The sequence below is a fragment of the Oryx dammah genome, unplaced genomic scaffold, assembly GCF_014754425.2.
Source record: "Oryx dammah isolate SB20612 unplaced genomic scaffold, SCBI_Odam_1.1 HiC_scaffold_2, whole genome shotgun sequence".
In the NCBI taxonomy this organism is placed as follows: Eukaryota; Metazoa; Chordata; class Mammalia; order Artiodactyla; family Bovidae; genus Oryx; species Oryx dammah.
Window position 1 is genome coordinate 185,137,659 of NW_024070186.1, and position 14,695 is coordinate 185,152,353.

Sequence of the window (14,695 nt, forward strand, 5' to 3'; positions counted from 1 at the left end):
TCCTCATACAGTATTAAGCATAGTTCCAAATCTGTTTTAAAATTCCAAGCAGTGCTAGACAAAAAAAAAAGAAAAGAAAATCTCATCAGTAATTACCATTGGGTTTGAGGGTTATGGATGGTTTTAATTTTCCTTTTTGATATTTCCTTGGTCTTCTTAACTTTATACAATGGCATGGTAATTTTATCATCAGAAAACAAAAAAAATATTCTCAGAGTATAAAAACAAAAGCTTCAAACTACTGCATGACAGAATTGGATTAGCACACATCAGCTCTTAAAGGGAGAAGCTGGTTTTAAAAGTGACACAGCTGTCTCTGAGCAGGGTTTCCCAGGCAACCTCTCGGTGCTTGCCAATACAGAATGCCACCTCTAGGGGTGGAATCAAGCTCTTGGCTGGCCTGCCCCGCTTTAAAAGAATAATGAGTTGTCTGCAGGGGTAGGTGTCTGGCTTAAATTTCCTCCACAGGAGTTTGCACCTGTCGAATGGTTTCCCTGCCAGAAGAAAATCGCTTGCTCCCTTAGTAAAAAGTCAGTGAAGCTGAAAGAAAGCTAGTTTCTTGGATTTGAGGTAGCAGCCAGAAGACCGGTAAGCATTCTTAAATGTGGAGGCTGCTCCTCTAAGCACTAGGATGAGTCTGTTGTCAGAATTAAGCTGAAATTCCAGTGGCATCTGCTCTGGGCGGTGGAGAGGTGGGTTGCGGGAGGCATTTGGTCATTTTTCTCCTGATTTGGAAAGTGAGGGGCGGATGGACATGGTCACTATTTCAAGTGGAAACTTTCTCCTCCCCAAAGTAAGAGTGACTCATTCTGAAATGAGCCCTTTGTGAGTATCTGGGTGAACTGATCAGTGAGGGGTTGGACAAGGTGGTCTGCAGAAGTGTCTTTCTTTAAAATGTACTAATTTTCTGCCCTAAATATATGTGGAGCCCAGACTACATATGAAGAATGGTGCTGGAGGGACCGTGAAAAGGTACATGGCCTGGGCTTTGACTTCAGCTTACTTAAAATCCAGTAAAAATAGGAAGCTCTAAAAATATGAAAAGTCAAATAGCTCAAGACTTAGTTGACCATAAGATATAACGGAAGTGACAGCCAAGGCACCACATTTGGGCTTAACTGCCCTGTGGAATAGAGTATCTCAAGTGTATTCAGCCCCTATGTACGAGGTCCCATGCTAAGCAAGCATTTAAAATGTACTACCTCGTGAATGTCTGTAATAAACCTAGCCTAATCATTTTCTTTATTTTTGGCTGTGCTGAATCTTCATTGCCGTGAGGGCTTTTCTCTAGTTGCAGTAAGCTGGCTTCTCATTGTAGTGGCTTCTCTTGTGGAGCATGGGCTCTACTGTGCGCGGGTTTCGGTGGTTGCGGTGGGCAGGCTTCAGTAGCTGTGGCTCCTGGGCTCTAGAGCACAGGCTCCTTAGTTGAGGTGCGTGGGTTTGGTTTGCTCCACAGTGTGTGAGATCCTGGACCAGGGATCTAACCCATGTCTCCTGCATGGGCAGATGGATTCTTCACCATTGAGCCACTGGGGATGCCCTAATAAACCTGGACTAACAGGAATAATAATGGGTAGACTTAATTAGTGCATAATACACGCTAGGCATTGTGCTACGTGCTTCCCATAACAACATGCATTGAACCTTCTCAGGGAACCTGCAGGGAAGTATTACTGTTATTCTGAGGCACAGAAATGAGGCTGATGTACCAAGATGTGAGTGCCTTGCCCAAGATCACAGAGCTGAAGTGGGGAACCAGGATTCAAACCTGAGCTGTCTAGCTCCAGAGCCCCACTCTTGTTCTATTTATACTTTGTATCACGGTAAGTAAGTGTTAGTCGTTCAGTTGTGCCCAACTCTTTGCGATCCCATGGACTGCAGCCCACCAGGCTCCTCTGTCCATGAGATTTTCCAGGCAAGTATACTAGAGTGGGTTGCCATTTCCTTCAGGGGATCTTCCCAACCCAGGGATTGAACCCAGGTCTCCAGCGCTGCAGGCAGATTTTTTACCGACTGAGCTACAAGGGTAAGAACACTTAAAATGAGATTATTCTCTTAATGTGAGATCTATCCTCTGAATTTTTTGTGTGTTTAATTTTGGGTTAAATTTTGTACAGGATTGTTGACTCTAGGTACAGTGTTGCACAGCAGATCTCTAGAGCTTATTCATCTTGTTTAACTGAAACTTTATGCCTACTGATGAATAACCCGATCTCCCATTTCCCCAACCCCTGGTAACCGCCATTTCCTATCTTTGATTTTGTGAATTTGGCTGTTTCAGATACCTCCTGGAAATGGAATTAGGCAGTACATGTCTTTCCATATCCGGCTTACTTCACTTAGTCTAATGTCCTTAAGGTCCATCCATGTTCCATATTGCAGAATTCTGCAATAAAATTTTTTTATTTCCTTTTTAAAAAAAATCTTTTAAATTTATTTTATTGAATTATAGTTGGTTTATAATGCTGTGTTAATGTCTACTGTACAGCAGAGTGATTCAGTTAGACACATATATATACATTCTTTTTCATATTCTTTTCCATTGTGGTTTATCACAAGTTGTTGAATACAGTTCCCTGTACTAGACAGTAGGACCTTGTTGTTAATCCATCTTATATCTAATAACTTGCACAGAATTTTCTTAATTATTTTTAAATATTTTGGCCAGGATGCTCAGCATGCAGGGTCTTTAGTTCCCCATCCAGGGATTAAACTAAGCCCCTTGCAGTGGAAGTACAGAGTCTTAACCACTGGACCAGCAGGGAAGTCTCAGAATTTCCTTATTTTTTTTAAAGGCTGAGTCACATTCCATCGTATGTATACACATTTTCTTTATCCAGTCATCTCTTGGACATTTAGGTTTTTTCCCACCTCTCAGCAACTGTGACTAGTGTTGCAGTGAACACAGAGTTCAGACTTCCATTCATCCTGATTCTGTTCTGTTGGATATATTCCTGGAAGTGCTGGATCAGATGGCTGGTCTCTTGTTAATTTTTGGGAGCTACCATACTGTTTTTCATAGCAATTGTACCATTTTACATTCCCACAGAGTCTCCACTTCAAAGCACCATTTTATATCAGCTCTCCCCAAGATCTCAGAGAACTGAGAAGAGAGAGGTTGGTAAAGAAAGAGTTTTGGGGCTTCAGGAAGATAATGAAATTTGAAGAGTTTTTATTAGAGAAAAGATGAAAAAGAGGAGAGGTTTGAAATGGGGTGTGGCTGTTTTTGTTATTAGGCAACTAGGATTATAGCACTTCAAGCTACAGTATTTGATTCATGTTTTAAGAATTTTATCAGTTCCAGCCATGAATTTCCAGTCGACCCTGGGGTGCAGCCTTGAGTTGCTCACAGCCAAAATTAGGGGTCAAAAAGTGTGACCAGCAGCCAAATCTGGTCCACCCCCTGCTTTTGTAAATAAAGTTTTATTAGTACACTGCCACTCCCATTCATTCTGTTGCTTTCATACCATGTGGCAGAGATGAATAGTTAGAATAGAGTTCCTATGGCCTGTAAAACCTAAAATATTTTTTGCAGAAGTTTGTCGACCTCTGGTCTAATGTAGTACAGTGATTGTTAGTTTTTCCTCCTAAATTTTTTATTTTGAAAAATGTCAAATCTACAGAAATATTGGAAGAATAATGAACAACCTATATGCCCTTCTCCTTGATCTAATCCTTAACATTTTGCCCCATTTGCTTTTCTCTCTTGCCCTCCCTCTTTTTCTTTCTCCCCTGCCCCTCCTCCCACTCTGACTGCAGTACTTGTTAGGTGCAGATATCATAATTTTATATCCCTAAATACATTAGATATATATCTCCTAAGAATAAGGACAGTGTTTTACATAACAATGAAAATTTAACTTTGAGGCAATAAACAGACCAAATTAATAGATTTTTTTGGGTAAAATCCAGTTTCATATGCAGGATTAATTACTACATTTATTGGTCATGTCTTTTTAGTCTTGAAATAATTGCCAGCCTTATTTTGTTTGGGTGTGTTTTTTCAGCTTTACTGACACAGTTGACAAAACTGTAGGATGTTTAATGTGTACATGAGGATGATTGTGAAATTTAATGTGTACATGAGGAGTTTTGTTTTTCATGACATTGGTATATATATGTAGAGGGTGGGCTCGATGTTTAGAGAACGTCGCTCGTCTGGGATTTGTTTGATCATTTCATGGTGACTAGATGTGAGTGTTCACTAGAAGGACTGATGCTGAAGCTGAAGCTCCAATCCTTTGGCCACCTGATGTGAAGAGCCAACTCACTGGAAAAGACCCTGATGCTGGGAAAGATTGAGGGCAGGAGGAGAAGGGGGCGACAGTGGATGAGATGGTTGGATGGCATCATTGATTCAATGGACATGAGTTTGAGCAAACTCCATGAGGTAGTGAAGAACAGGGAAGCCTGGCTGCAGTCCATGGGGTCTCAAAGAGTCAGATACAAGTAAGGGACTGAACAACAGGATTTGTATTTTAGGGGCGGGAGTACCAAAGAGGGGCTGTGTCCTTGTTAGCGCCCCCATCAGGAGAGTGATTGTTAATGCAGGAAAACTACCCCAATGGTGGTAAACAGGTTTGAATTGCTGAAGACACACAAAGGACAGGACTCAATATGACAATGCTTACAAATCTAGAGTTTATCTCAGGAAAAGGGTAGAAGATAGCAACACCATTAATGTAAGGAACGGCATCGCAGCCAAAGGCTGTCACCCTATGTGCACAGAACACCGGTCAACAGGACCTGTTCATGTAGAGAATCTAGACGTGCACACATATTCCCAATGTTTGCAGTCATTTGAGGGTTGGTATTCATTTAAACAGATAGCTGCTCCATACAGTACCACCAGCACAGACTTTTTTTTAATACTTGGCAGTTCTTTTCCTCCCTGATCAATAACAATCTATACTTTTGAGGGTATTTCTTTTGACTGATTAAACCATAAGTAATCTAGCACTGATTTTTTTTGCCCCTCCCAACAAAATGTACCTTTTCTCATGTACCATATATTATTTCTCATGGGAATATAGGTTTAAGGCTTTGTCTCTTGTTGTTTCAGGTTAAAAACATCTTGGGAATATAACCAGACTTCTTTTCTTGGGTCACGTACTTTGACAGATATTGGTTCCCAGCAAGAGTAATGTCTCAACAAGGCCCATGTGTCCTCAGTTGGACATGAGAGAAATGTCCCAACGTAGATCATCTATACTTATATAAATAAAGGAAATGGGAACCTGAAGGCATAGCCACATTTGTCCTGGTCCAGACAGTTATATGGGCAGACCTCCCACCTGTTTGTCCGTTGTGAGGACATAGACCACACCTAGAGGTTCACTAGGTACCAGACTGTCAGCTCACTTAAAAAAAAAATTGATGGACTGTATGTAACATAAAATTGACCATTTTCAAATGTACAATTCAGTGTCATGGCATCTGGTCCCATCGCTTCATGGGAAATAGATGGGGAAACAGTGGAAACAGGGTCAGACTTTATTTTTGGGGGCTCCAAAATCACTGCAGATGGTGACTGCAGCCATGAAATTAAAAGATGCTTACTCCTTGGAAGAAAAGTTATGACCAACCTAGATAGTATATTCAAAAGCAGAGACATTACTTTGCCGACTAAAGTCCGTCTAATCAAGGCTATGGTTTTTCCTGTGGTCATGTATGGATGTGAGAGTTGGACTGTGAAGAAGGCTGAGCACCGAAGAATTGATGCTTTTGAACTGTGGTGTTGGAGAAGACTCTTGAGAGTCCCTTGGACTGCAAGGAGATCCAACCAGTCCATTCTGAAGGAGATCAACCCTGGGATTTCTTTGGAAGGAATGATGCTAAAGCTGAAGCTCCAGTACTTTGGCCACCTCATGCGAAGAGCTGACTCATTGGAAAAGACTCTGATGCTGGGAGGGATTGGGGGCAGGAGAAGAAAGGGATGACCCAGGATGAGATGGCTGGATGGCATCACGGACTCGATGGACGTGAGTCTGAGTGAGTGAACTCCGGGAGATGGTGATGGCCAGGGAGGCCTGGTGTGCTGCGATTCATGGGGTCGCAAAGAGTTGGACACAACTGAGCGACTGAACTGAACTGAAAGTACATTCACAAATGTTGTGCCACTATACATTTCTAGAATTTGTTCATCATCCCAGGCAGAAACTTGGTACCCATTAAACAATAACTCCTCACTCCCCAACCCCTACAGTTCCCAGTAACCTCTATTCCACTTTCTGTCCTAATCAATTTGCCTATTCTAGCTCCTTTGTGTAAGGGAAATCATACTATATATTCTTTTGTTTCTGACTTATTTCATTGATCATAATGTTTTCAAGGCTAATCCTTGCTGTTGCAAGTATCATAATTTCTTTCCTTTTTAAGATTAAATTCCTTTCTGTGTATATATCAGATTTTTAAAATTCAGACTTAAATTGAAGAAAGTAGGAAAACCACTAGACCATTCAGGTATGACCTAAATCAAATCCCTTATGATGATACAGTGGAAGTGAGAAACAGATTCACAGGATTAGATTTGATAGAGTGCCTGAAGAATTATGGACCGAGGTTCATGATGTTGTACAGGAGGCAATGATCAAGACCATCCCCAAGAAAAAGAAATGCAAAAAGGCACAATGGTTGTCTGAGAATGCCTTACAATTGGCTGAGAAAAGAAGAGAAGCTAAAGGTAAAGGAGAAAAGGAAAGATATACCCTTTTGAATGCAGAGCTCCAAAGAATAGCAAGGAGAGATAAGAAAGACTTCTTCAGTGATCAATGCAAAGAAATAGAGGAAAACAATAGGATGGGAAAGACTACAGATCTCTTCAGGAAAATTAAAGATGCCAAGGGAACATTTCATGCAAAGATGGGCTCAGTAAAGGACAGAAATGGTAGGGACCTAACAGAAGCAGAAGATACTCAGAAGAGGCGGCAACAAAACAGAACTATACAAAAAAGATCTTCACGACCCAGATAATCACAATGGTGCGATCACTCACCTAGAGCCAGACATCCTGGAATGTGAAGTCAAGTGGGCCTTAGAAAGCATCACTGTGAACAAAGCCAGTGGAGGTAATGGAATTCCAGTTGAGCTATTTCAGATCCTAAAAGATGATGCTGTGAGAGTGCTGCACTCAGTATGCCAGCAAATTTGGAAAACTCGGCAATGGCCACAGACTGGAAAAGGTCAGTATTCATTCCAATCCCACAGAAAGGCAATGCCAAAGAATGTTCCAACTACCATATAACTGCACTCAGTCTCACACACTAGCAAAGTAATGCTCAAAATTCTCCAAGCCAGGCTTCAACAGTACGTGAACTGTGAAATTCCAGATGTTCAAGCTGGATTTAGGAAAGGCAGAGGAATCAGAGATCAAATTGCCAGCGTCCATTGGATCATGGAAAAAGCAAGAGAGTTCCAGAAAAACGTCTACTTCTGCTTTATTGACTACACCAAGCCTTTGACTGTGTGGATCATAACAAACTGTAGAAAATTCTTAAAGAGATAGGAATACCAAACCACCTGACCTGCCTCCTGAGAATTCTGTATGCAGATCAAGAAGCAACAGTTAGAACTGAACATGGAACAACAGACTGGTTCCAAATAGGGCAAGGAGTACATCAAGGCTGTATATTGTCACCCTGCTTATTTAACTTATATGCAGAGTCCATCATGCGAAACACCGGGCTGGAGGAAGCACAAGCTGGAATCAAGATTGCTGGGAGAAATATCAATCACCTCAGATATGCAGATGACACCACCCTTATGGCAGAAAGTGAAGAAGAACTAAAGAGCCTCTTGATGAAAGTAAAAGAGGAGAGTGAAAAAGTTGGCTTAAAGCTCAGCATTCCGAAAAATAAAATCATTGTATCCGGTCCCATCACTTCATGGCAAATAGATGGGGAAACAGTGGAAACAGTGGCTGACTTTATTTTTCTGGCCTCCAAAATCACTGCAGATGGTGATTGCAGCCATGAAATTAAAAGACGCTTACTCCTTGGAAGGAAAGTTATGACCAAAGTAGACAGCATATTAAAAAGCAGACATTACTTTGCCAACAAAGGTCCATCTAGTCAAGGCTATGGTTTTTCCATTGGTCATGTATGGATGTTAGAATTGGACTATAAAGAAAGCTGAGTGCTGAAGAATTGATGCTTTTGAACTGTGGTGTTGGAGAAGACTCTTGAGAGTCCCTTTGACTGCAAGGAGATCCAACTAGTCCATCCTAAAGGAGATTAGTCCTGGGTGTTCATTGGAAGGACTGATGTGGAAGCTGAAAGTCCAGTCCTTTGGCCACCTGATGTGAAGAGCTCACTTATTTGAAAAGATCCTGATGCTGGGAAAAATTGAAAGCAAGAGGAGAAGGAGACGACAGAAGATGAGATGGATGGCATCACTAACTCGATGGACATGAATTTGAGTAAGTTCAGGGAGTTGGTGATGGACAGGGAAGCCTGGCGTGCTGCAGTCTGTGGGGTCACAAAGAGACACAACTGAACGACTGAACTGAACTGAAGTGATGTTTATATCATTTTGTTGATGCACCTGTTGGTGGATATTTGGGTTTCACTGCCTTTTGGTTCTTGCAAATAATGGTGCAGTGAACATTGTTACACAAGTATGTTTTAGTTCCTGCCTTTAATTCTTTTGAGTGTGTACCTCAGAAGAGATTTGTTGGATCAAACGATAATTCTATGTTTAACTTTCTGAGGCCAAACTGTTTTCCACATCGGTCAGATCACTCTGTTGGCTGTTTAAAAGAGGAAAAGGTTTTGGCAAACATGTACTTTGCCCCCAAGAGTGTGTGAGTCAGAACTGAGAGACGTTTATTCCCTTGTTCTAAGCTCCTCAAAAAGCATCCACATTATCAACAATTTATTCTCTCCCTCTCCTTCAGCAGTAAGCTCATCTTCTTCCATATATCAGTAATTTCAATCCATTTTCCCGTCTTTGAAGCAGAAACTTCTGGTTCCCTACTGGACAAGTGGTATGGCAACAGGAGGAGACTCGGAAAGGCTTCCACGTCATTTCATCCTGAGGTTCTGATTGTATAAATGCAGAGAAATACAACTATCTCGTCCACTAGGCAACAAAACAGTCTGTTGTCAGCTCCAACGTGGCAGAGTGTGGGGAAAGGACAGTGAGTTTCATCAGTCATTTGGAATTCTTGCAGTTAGGTCCAAATTAATAGGAGTGGTATCTTGTGAGGAAATATTCCAGCCTCTGGAGCCCTTAACTATAGTTCCAGCACAGAGACAACCAGGTCCGATATTGAAGAAGAAAACTTTTTCAATATGAAAATGTTCAATGAACTGGGGTATAGCAGGGAAGATTCTGAAGTTTCTCTGTCATGCCCTTTAACCCCAGTTCCACTGTAAGAGCTTTGTGATAAGGGAGACACCAGCACAGTGTACTTTAAAAAAAAATCATGTGTTCCAACATTTAACGAGACTTTTATTTTTTAAAGAATTCCAAAGAATGGAGTTCCAGAGAATAGCAAGAAGAAATAAGAAAGCCTTCCTCAGCGATCAATGCAAAGAAATAGAGGAAAACAACAGAATGGGAAGGATTAGAGATCTCTTCAAGAAAATTAGAGACACCAAGGGAACATTTCATGCAAAGATGGGCTCAATAAAGGACAGAAATGGTATGGACCTAACAGAAGCAGAAGATATTAAGAAGAGGTGGCAAGAATACACAGAACTATACAAGAAAGATCTTCACAACCCAGACAATCACGATGGTGTGATCACTCACCTAGAGCCAGACATCCTGGAATGTGAAGTCAAGTGGGCCTTAGAAAGCATCACTATGAACAAAGCTAGTAAAGGTGATGGAATTCCAGATGAGCTATTTCAAATCCTGAAAGATGATGCTGTCAAAGTGCTGCACTCAATATGCCAGCACATTTGGAAAACTCAGCAGTGGCCACAGGACGGGAAAAGTCAGTTTTCATTCCAATCCCAAAGAAAGGCAATGCCAAAGAATGCTCAAACTACCGCACAATTGCACTCATCTCACATGCTAGTAAAGTAATGCTCAAAATTCTCCAAGCCAGGCTTCAGCAATATGTGAACCGTGAACTTCCAGATGTTCAAGCTGGGTTTAGAAAAGGCAGAGGAACCAGAGATCAAATTGCCAACATCCTCTGGATCATGGAAAAAGCAAGAGAGTTCCAGAAAAACATCTATTTCTGCTTTATTGACTATGCCAAAGCCTTTGACTGTGTGGATCACAATAAACTGTAGGAAATTCTGAAAGAGATGGAAATACTAGACCACCTTGCCTGCCTCTTGAGAAACCTGCATGCAGGTCAGGAAGCAACAGTTAGAACTGGACATGGAACAACAGACTGGTTCCAAATAGGAAAAGGAGTACGTCAAGGCTGTATATTGTCACCCTGCTCATTTAACTTATATGCAGAGTACATCATGAGAAACGCTGGGCTGGATGAAGCGCAAGCTGTAATCAAGATTGCTAGGAGAAATATCAATAACCTCAGATATGCAGATGACACCACCCTTATGGCAGAAAGTGAAGAGGAACTAAAGAGCCTTTTGATGAAAGTGAAAGAGGAGAGTGAAAAAGTAGGCTTAGAGGTCAACTTTCAGAAAACTAACATCATGGCATCCGGTCCTATCACTTCATGGGAAATAGATGGGGAAACAGTGGAAACAGTGTCAGACTTTATTTTTCTGGGCTCCAAAATCACTGCAGATGGTGATTGCAGCCATGAAATTAAAAGACGCTTACTCCTTGGAAGGAAAGTTATGACCAACCTAGACAGCATATTAAAAAGCAGAGACATTACTTTGCCAACAGAGGTCCATCTAGTCAAGGCTATGGTTTTTCCATTGGTCATGTATGGGTGTGAAAGTTGGACTATAAAGAAAGCTGAGCACCGAAGAATTGATGCTTTTGAACTGTTGTGTTGGAGAAGACTCTTGAGACCCTTGGACTGCAAGGAGATCCAACCAGTCCATCCTAAAGGAGATCAGTTCTGGGTGTTCAGTGGAAGGACTGATGTTGAAGCTGAAAGTCCAGTCCTTTGGCCACCTGATGCAAAGAGCTGACTCATTTGAAAAGACCCTGATGCTGGGAAAGATTGAAGGCAGGAGAAGAAGGGGAAAACAGAGGAGGAGATGGTTGGATGGCATCACTGACTCAATGGATATGGGTTTGGGTGGACTCTGGGAGTTGGCGATGGACAGGGAGGCCTGGTGTGCTGTGGTTCATGGGGTCACAAAGAGTCGGACACAACTGAAGGACTGAACTGAACTGAATATCCCATTGCATGGATATAGCCCATTTTTGTTTCTCCATTTGTCATGTGGTGAACCTTTGAGCTGTTTCCACTTTTGGGCTATGATATCGCTGTTGTGAACATCTGTGTACATCTTTTTGTGTCGACATGTCTTCCGTTCTGTTGAGTCTCTAGGAGTGGAATTACAGGGTCAAATACAAACTCAATGCTTAACTTTCTGAAGAATTGCCAATCTGTTTTCCTAAGTGGCTACCCCATGTAACTTAAAAAAATTCCCTGGGGGGTCACTGGGATACAGGCTTTGAGGCTGCTGCTTTCACATTCTCCGTGGACTCAATAGTAAAGTATTAGACGGTGCCAGTGCCGGCGGGATTCCTACCCTTATGGTTTTGGTCACAGCCTGGGTGACTCGGTTCCATAATTAAATACATGGCCCAATCCTGGCTGCACCTGCAGGGTTTTGGCATCTCAGTTTGTGTGGATAAAGGGAGGGGCAATAAAGTTACCCACCCTTCTCTGGATATCCTTTTCTTCATCCATTCCATTAATCTAGGGGCTTCCTCATGAACCATCCTCACAAAGGTATTAGCCAACAGAGGATGGGGTGGGAGTGGCCCAGATACTCCCCCTCTGGCTAGCAGACTTCAAAGCAGGGACAGAGACCCAATTTCAAAGGTCTTGGGAGGGTCATTTCCACAAATGTTTATTAGGATGATGTCTGTGATGATCTACAAAATGTCTCCATTCCTTTACTGAATAATCCCTTATTTCCATGGCTTCCTGCCCTCCACTCTAATCTTGCCCCACTTGAATTATCTTCTGAGTTGTCATGGGCTTAGCTGATTCATCAAAAATTATAGCGCCAGCCAGAGAGGGCAGAACTCAACCCATGGAGATTCTGAGCTTGTTTTCATTTGGCTACTGCTCAAAGCAGCAACCATGGGACTGAATTTGTAGCTGACTTGATATCGGTTTGCATTTCCCTTCTGATCCATTTAAGCTCCTGGAGTTTGGATTCTTTCATTTCCAGATTTCACTGGATAGTTTTATTATTAATAAGTATCTCAATTCAAAATCTGTGCTATTTCAAACCAAGGATGGCTTGTTCATTTTCATCTGCTTTATCAGAATTATCTTTTTTTAGGAGCTGTGTTTGTTTATTCATTATTGTTATTATTTATTATTTGGCTGCATCTGGCCTCAGCTGCAGCATGAGGGATCTTTGTTGTCTCATGCAGTGAACGGTCTCTTTAGTTGTGGCTTAGTTGCCCAGTGGCATGTGGGATCTTATTTCCCTGACCAGGGACTGAATCCGAGTGCCCTGCATTGCAAGGCGGGTTCTTAACCACCAGACCACCAGGTAAGTCCTATCCTTTTTCTTTTAAAATAATGCCTTAGCCATTAAGAATGAGGAGGCTTTCCATAAGTCCTACTTCAGACACCAGCTGCATGAATGGTGGCAATTAAGAAGGAGAAGGGATAGGCTACCCACTCCAGTGTTTTTGGGCTTCCCTGTAGCTCAGCTGGTAAAGAATCTGCCTGCAATGTGGGAGACCTGGGTTCAATCCCTGGGTTGGGAAGATCCCCTGGAGAAGGGAAAGGCTTCCCACTCCAGTATTCTGGCCTGGAGAATTCCATGGACTATAGTCCATGGGGTTGCAAAGAGTCGGACACGACTGAGAGACTTTCACTTTCACTTAACAGGGTTCAGTTGCTCAGGAAACTCATAGGGCAATGCTACAGTTTATTACAGGAAAAAAATAAATAGCAACAGTGTTAAAGTAGGACATGCATTATAGTCAAAGGCTATTCCATAGCAAAAGGTCTGGAAAGACCAGGTCCTATTGTCCATTTTTTATAAGAACCAAGACAGAAATCACTTTTTTCTTGGATCAGGAACCATCAACATGTACATGAAAACTTTGGAACAGGGAGCCCAAAGCAGAGTCCTTTAAAGATCTTGCCGGTCACATAGGCACATTCCTCAATGGCAGAGCCCGCTGTGGGGCCTCAAGAAGACCAGGTGTAAATTATCAGTCTGATTATTATCAATAAATAATGCTGAGAAGCTGACATAAACTATTCTAAAGCTCCTTGAACCCAAGGGTTACAAAGCAACATTTCATCAGTATGATGACCAGGGGTTGGGACCCTGCCTGAACTTTCACAGAACAGTTAAAGTTTGTTGTGGTCTTACCATGGTTAACTGTCACAGCACATATCTTATCTTTGGACAGCATTTTACAGTTTACAGAACATTTGGAGGATTTTTGTTGTTATTCAGTTGCTAAGTCGTGTCTGACTCTTTTGTGACCCCATGGACTGCAGCACGCCAGGCTTTCCTGTCCTTCACCATCTCCCAGAGTTTGCTGGAACTCATGTCCATTGAGTCTGTGATGCCATCCAGCCATCTCATCCTCTGCCACCCCTTTTTTCTCCTGCCCTCAATCTTTCCCAGCATCAGGGTCTTTTACAGTGAGTTGGCTTTTTGCATCAAGTGGCTAAAGTATTGGAGCTTCAGCTTCAGCATTAGTCCTTCTAATGAATATTCAGGATTGATTTCCTTTAGGATGGACTGGTTGGATCTCCTTGCAGTCCAAGGGACTCTCAAGAGTCTTCTCCAACAGCACAGTTCAAAAACATCAATTCTTCGGTGCACAGTTTTCTTTATGGTCTTCAACTTGAGTAAGTGGATGTTATCTTCTCCACCTTAGGAATGAAGAGCCTGAGGTTCGGAGTATTTGTGACTTACTCAAGGGGATCCACACAGTGAACAGCAAAGCCAGGACTAGACCCCAAATCCCACCTCCAACCAGAATCTCCTGCTCTCCTTCCTGCTGTCGAGGTTTACCTTCCCTCCCAGAAAATTGTTTACCCTCAGTGAGTCCCCCATCATTATCATCAATGACATCCTTTTCTATCTGTTGGAATTCATATTTCTTCTTTTATTAAATATTTACTGTTCTTTCACTTATGCAACAAGTGTTTATTGATTCTGATATTTCATTGAGTGTAAGATGTTCATTGATTCAATAACAGCTTTTCAGAAAAAGAATTACATAAGTGTGTATGAAAATAGTGGAATTAAAATGTTTTTTATTTCTTTTTGGACTTCGATGCACAGAACTGACATAACTTATTTTTAATTGATAACACATATATTTATCCTGACACGATGACCTACCACACTGCTGTTCACTTTCACAGTCCAGGTTTAAGTTTAATTCATATTCACCAACTGATTTAAAGAAGCTACGGCCACGTGTAGCTATTCTTGCTTACATTGGCATGCTTGTCAGAGCCTCCACTTGTAATTTGATTGACTTTACCGTCTTTAAGGTTGAAGGTATAATCTTGCGGATTAAAATATCTTTGGTTTAATTATTTTCTACTGGAAGTTAAGCAGCTTCTTTTGAAAGCCAGCTGAAAGCTATT

General features: G+C 41.8%; 1 protein-coding gene across 1 annotated transcript in view; it reads left to right on the forward strand.

The window, feature by feature from the left end:
- The first annotated feature begins 409 nt into the window (after positions 1-409).
- Positions 410-14,695, forward strand: part of TMEM248 (transmembrane protein 248) — a 43,242-nt gene continuing 28,956 nt past the window's right edge. The window contains exons 1-2 of the mRNA XM_040260616.1: positions 410-588; positions 13,975-14,105. The gene's annotated coding sequence lies outside the window, so the exon portion shown is untranslated. The remainder of the gene's footprint in view (positions 589-13,974; positions 14,106-14,695) is intronic.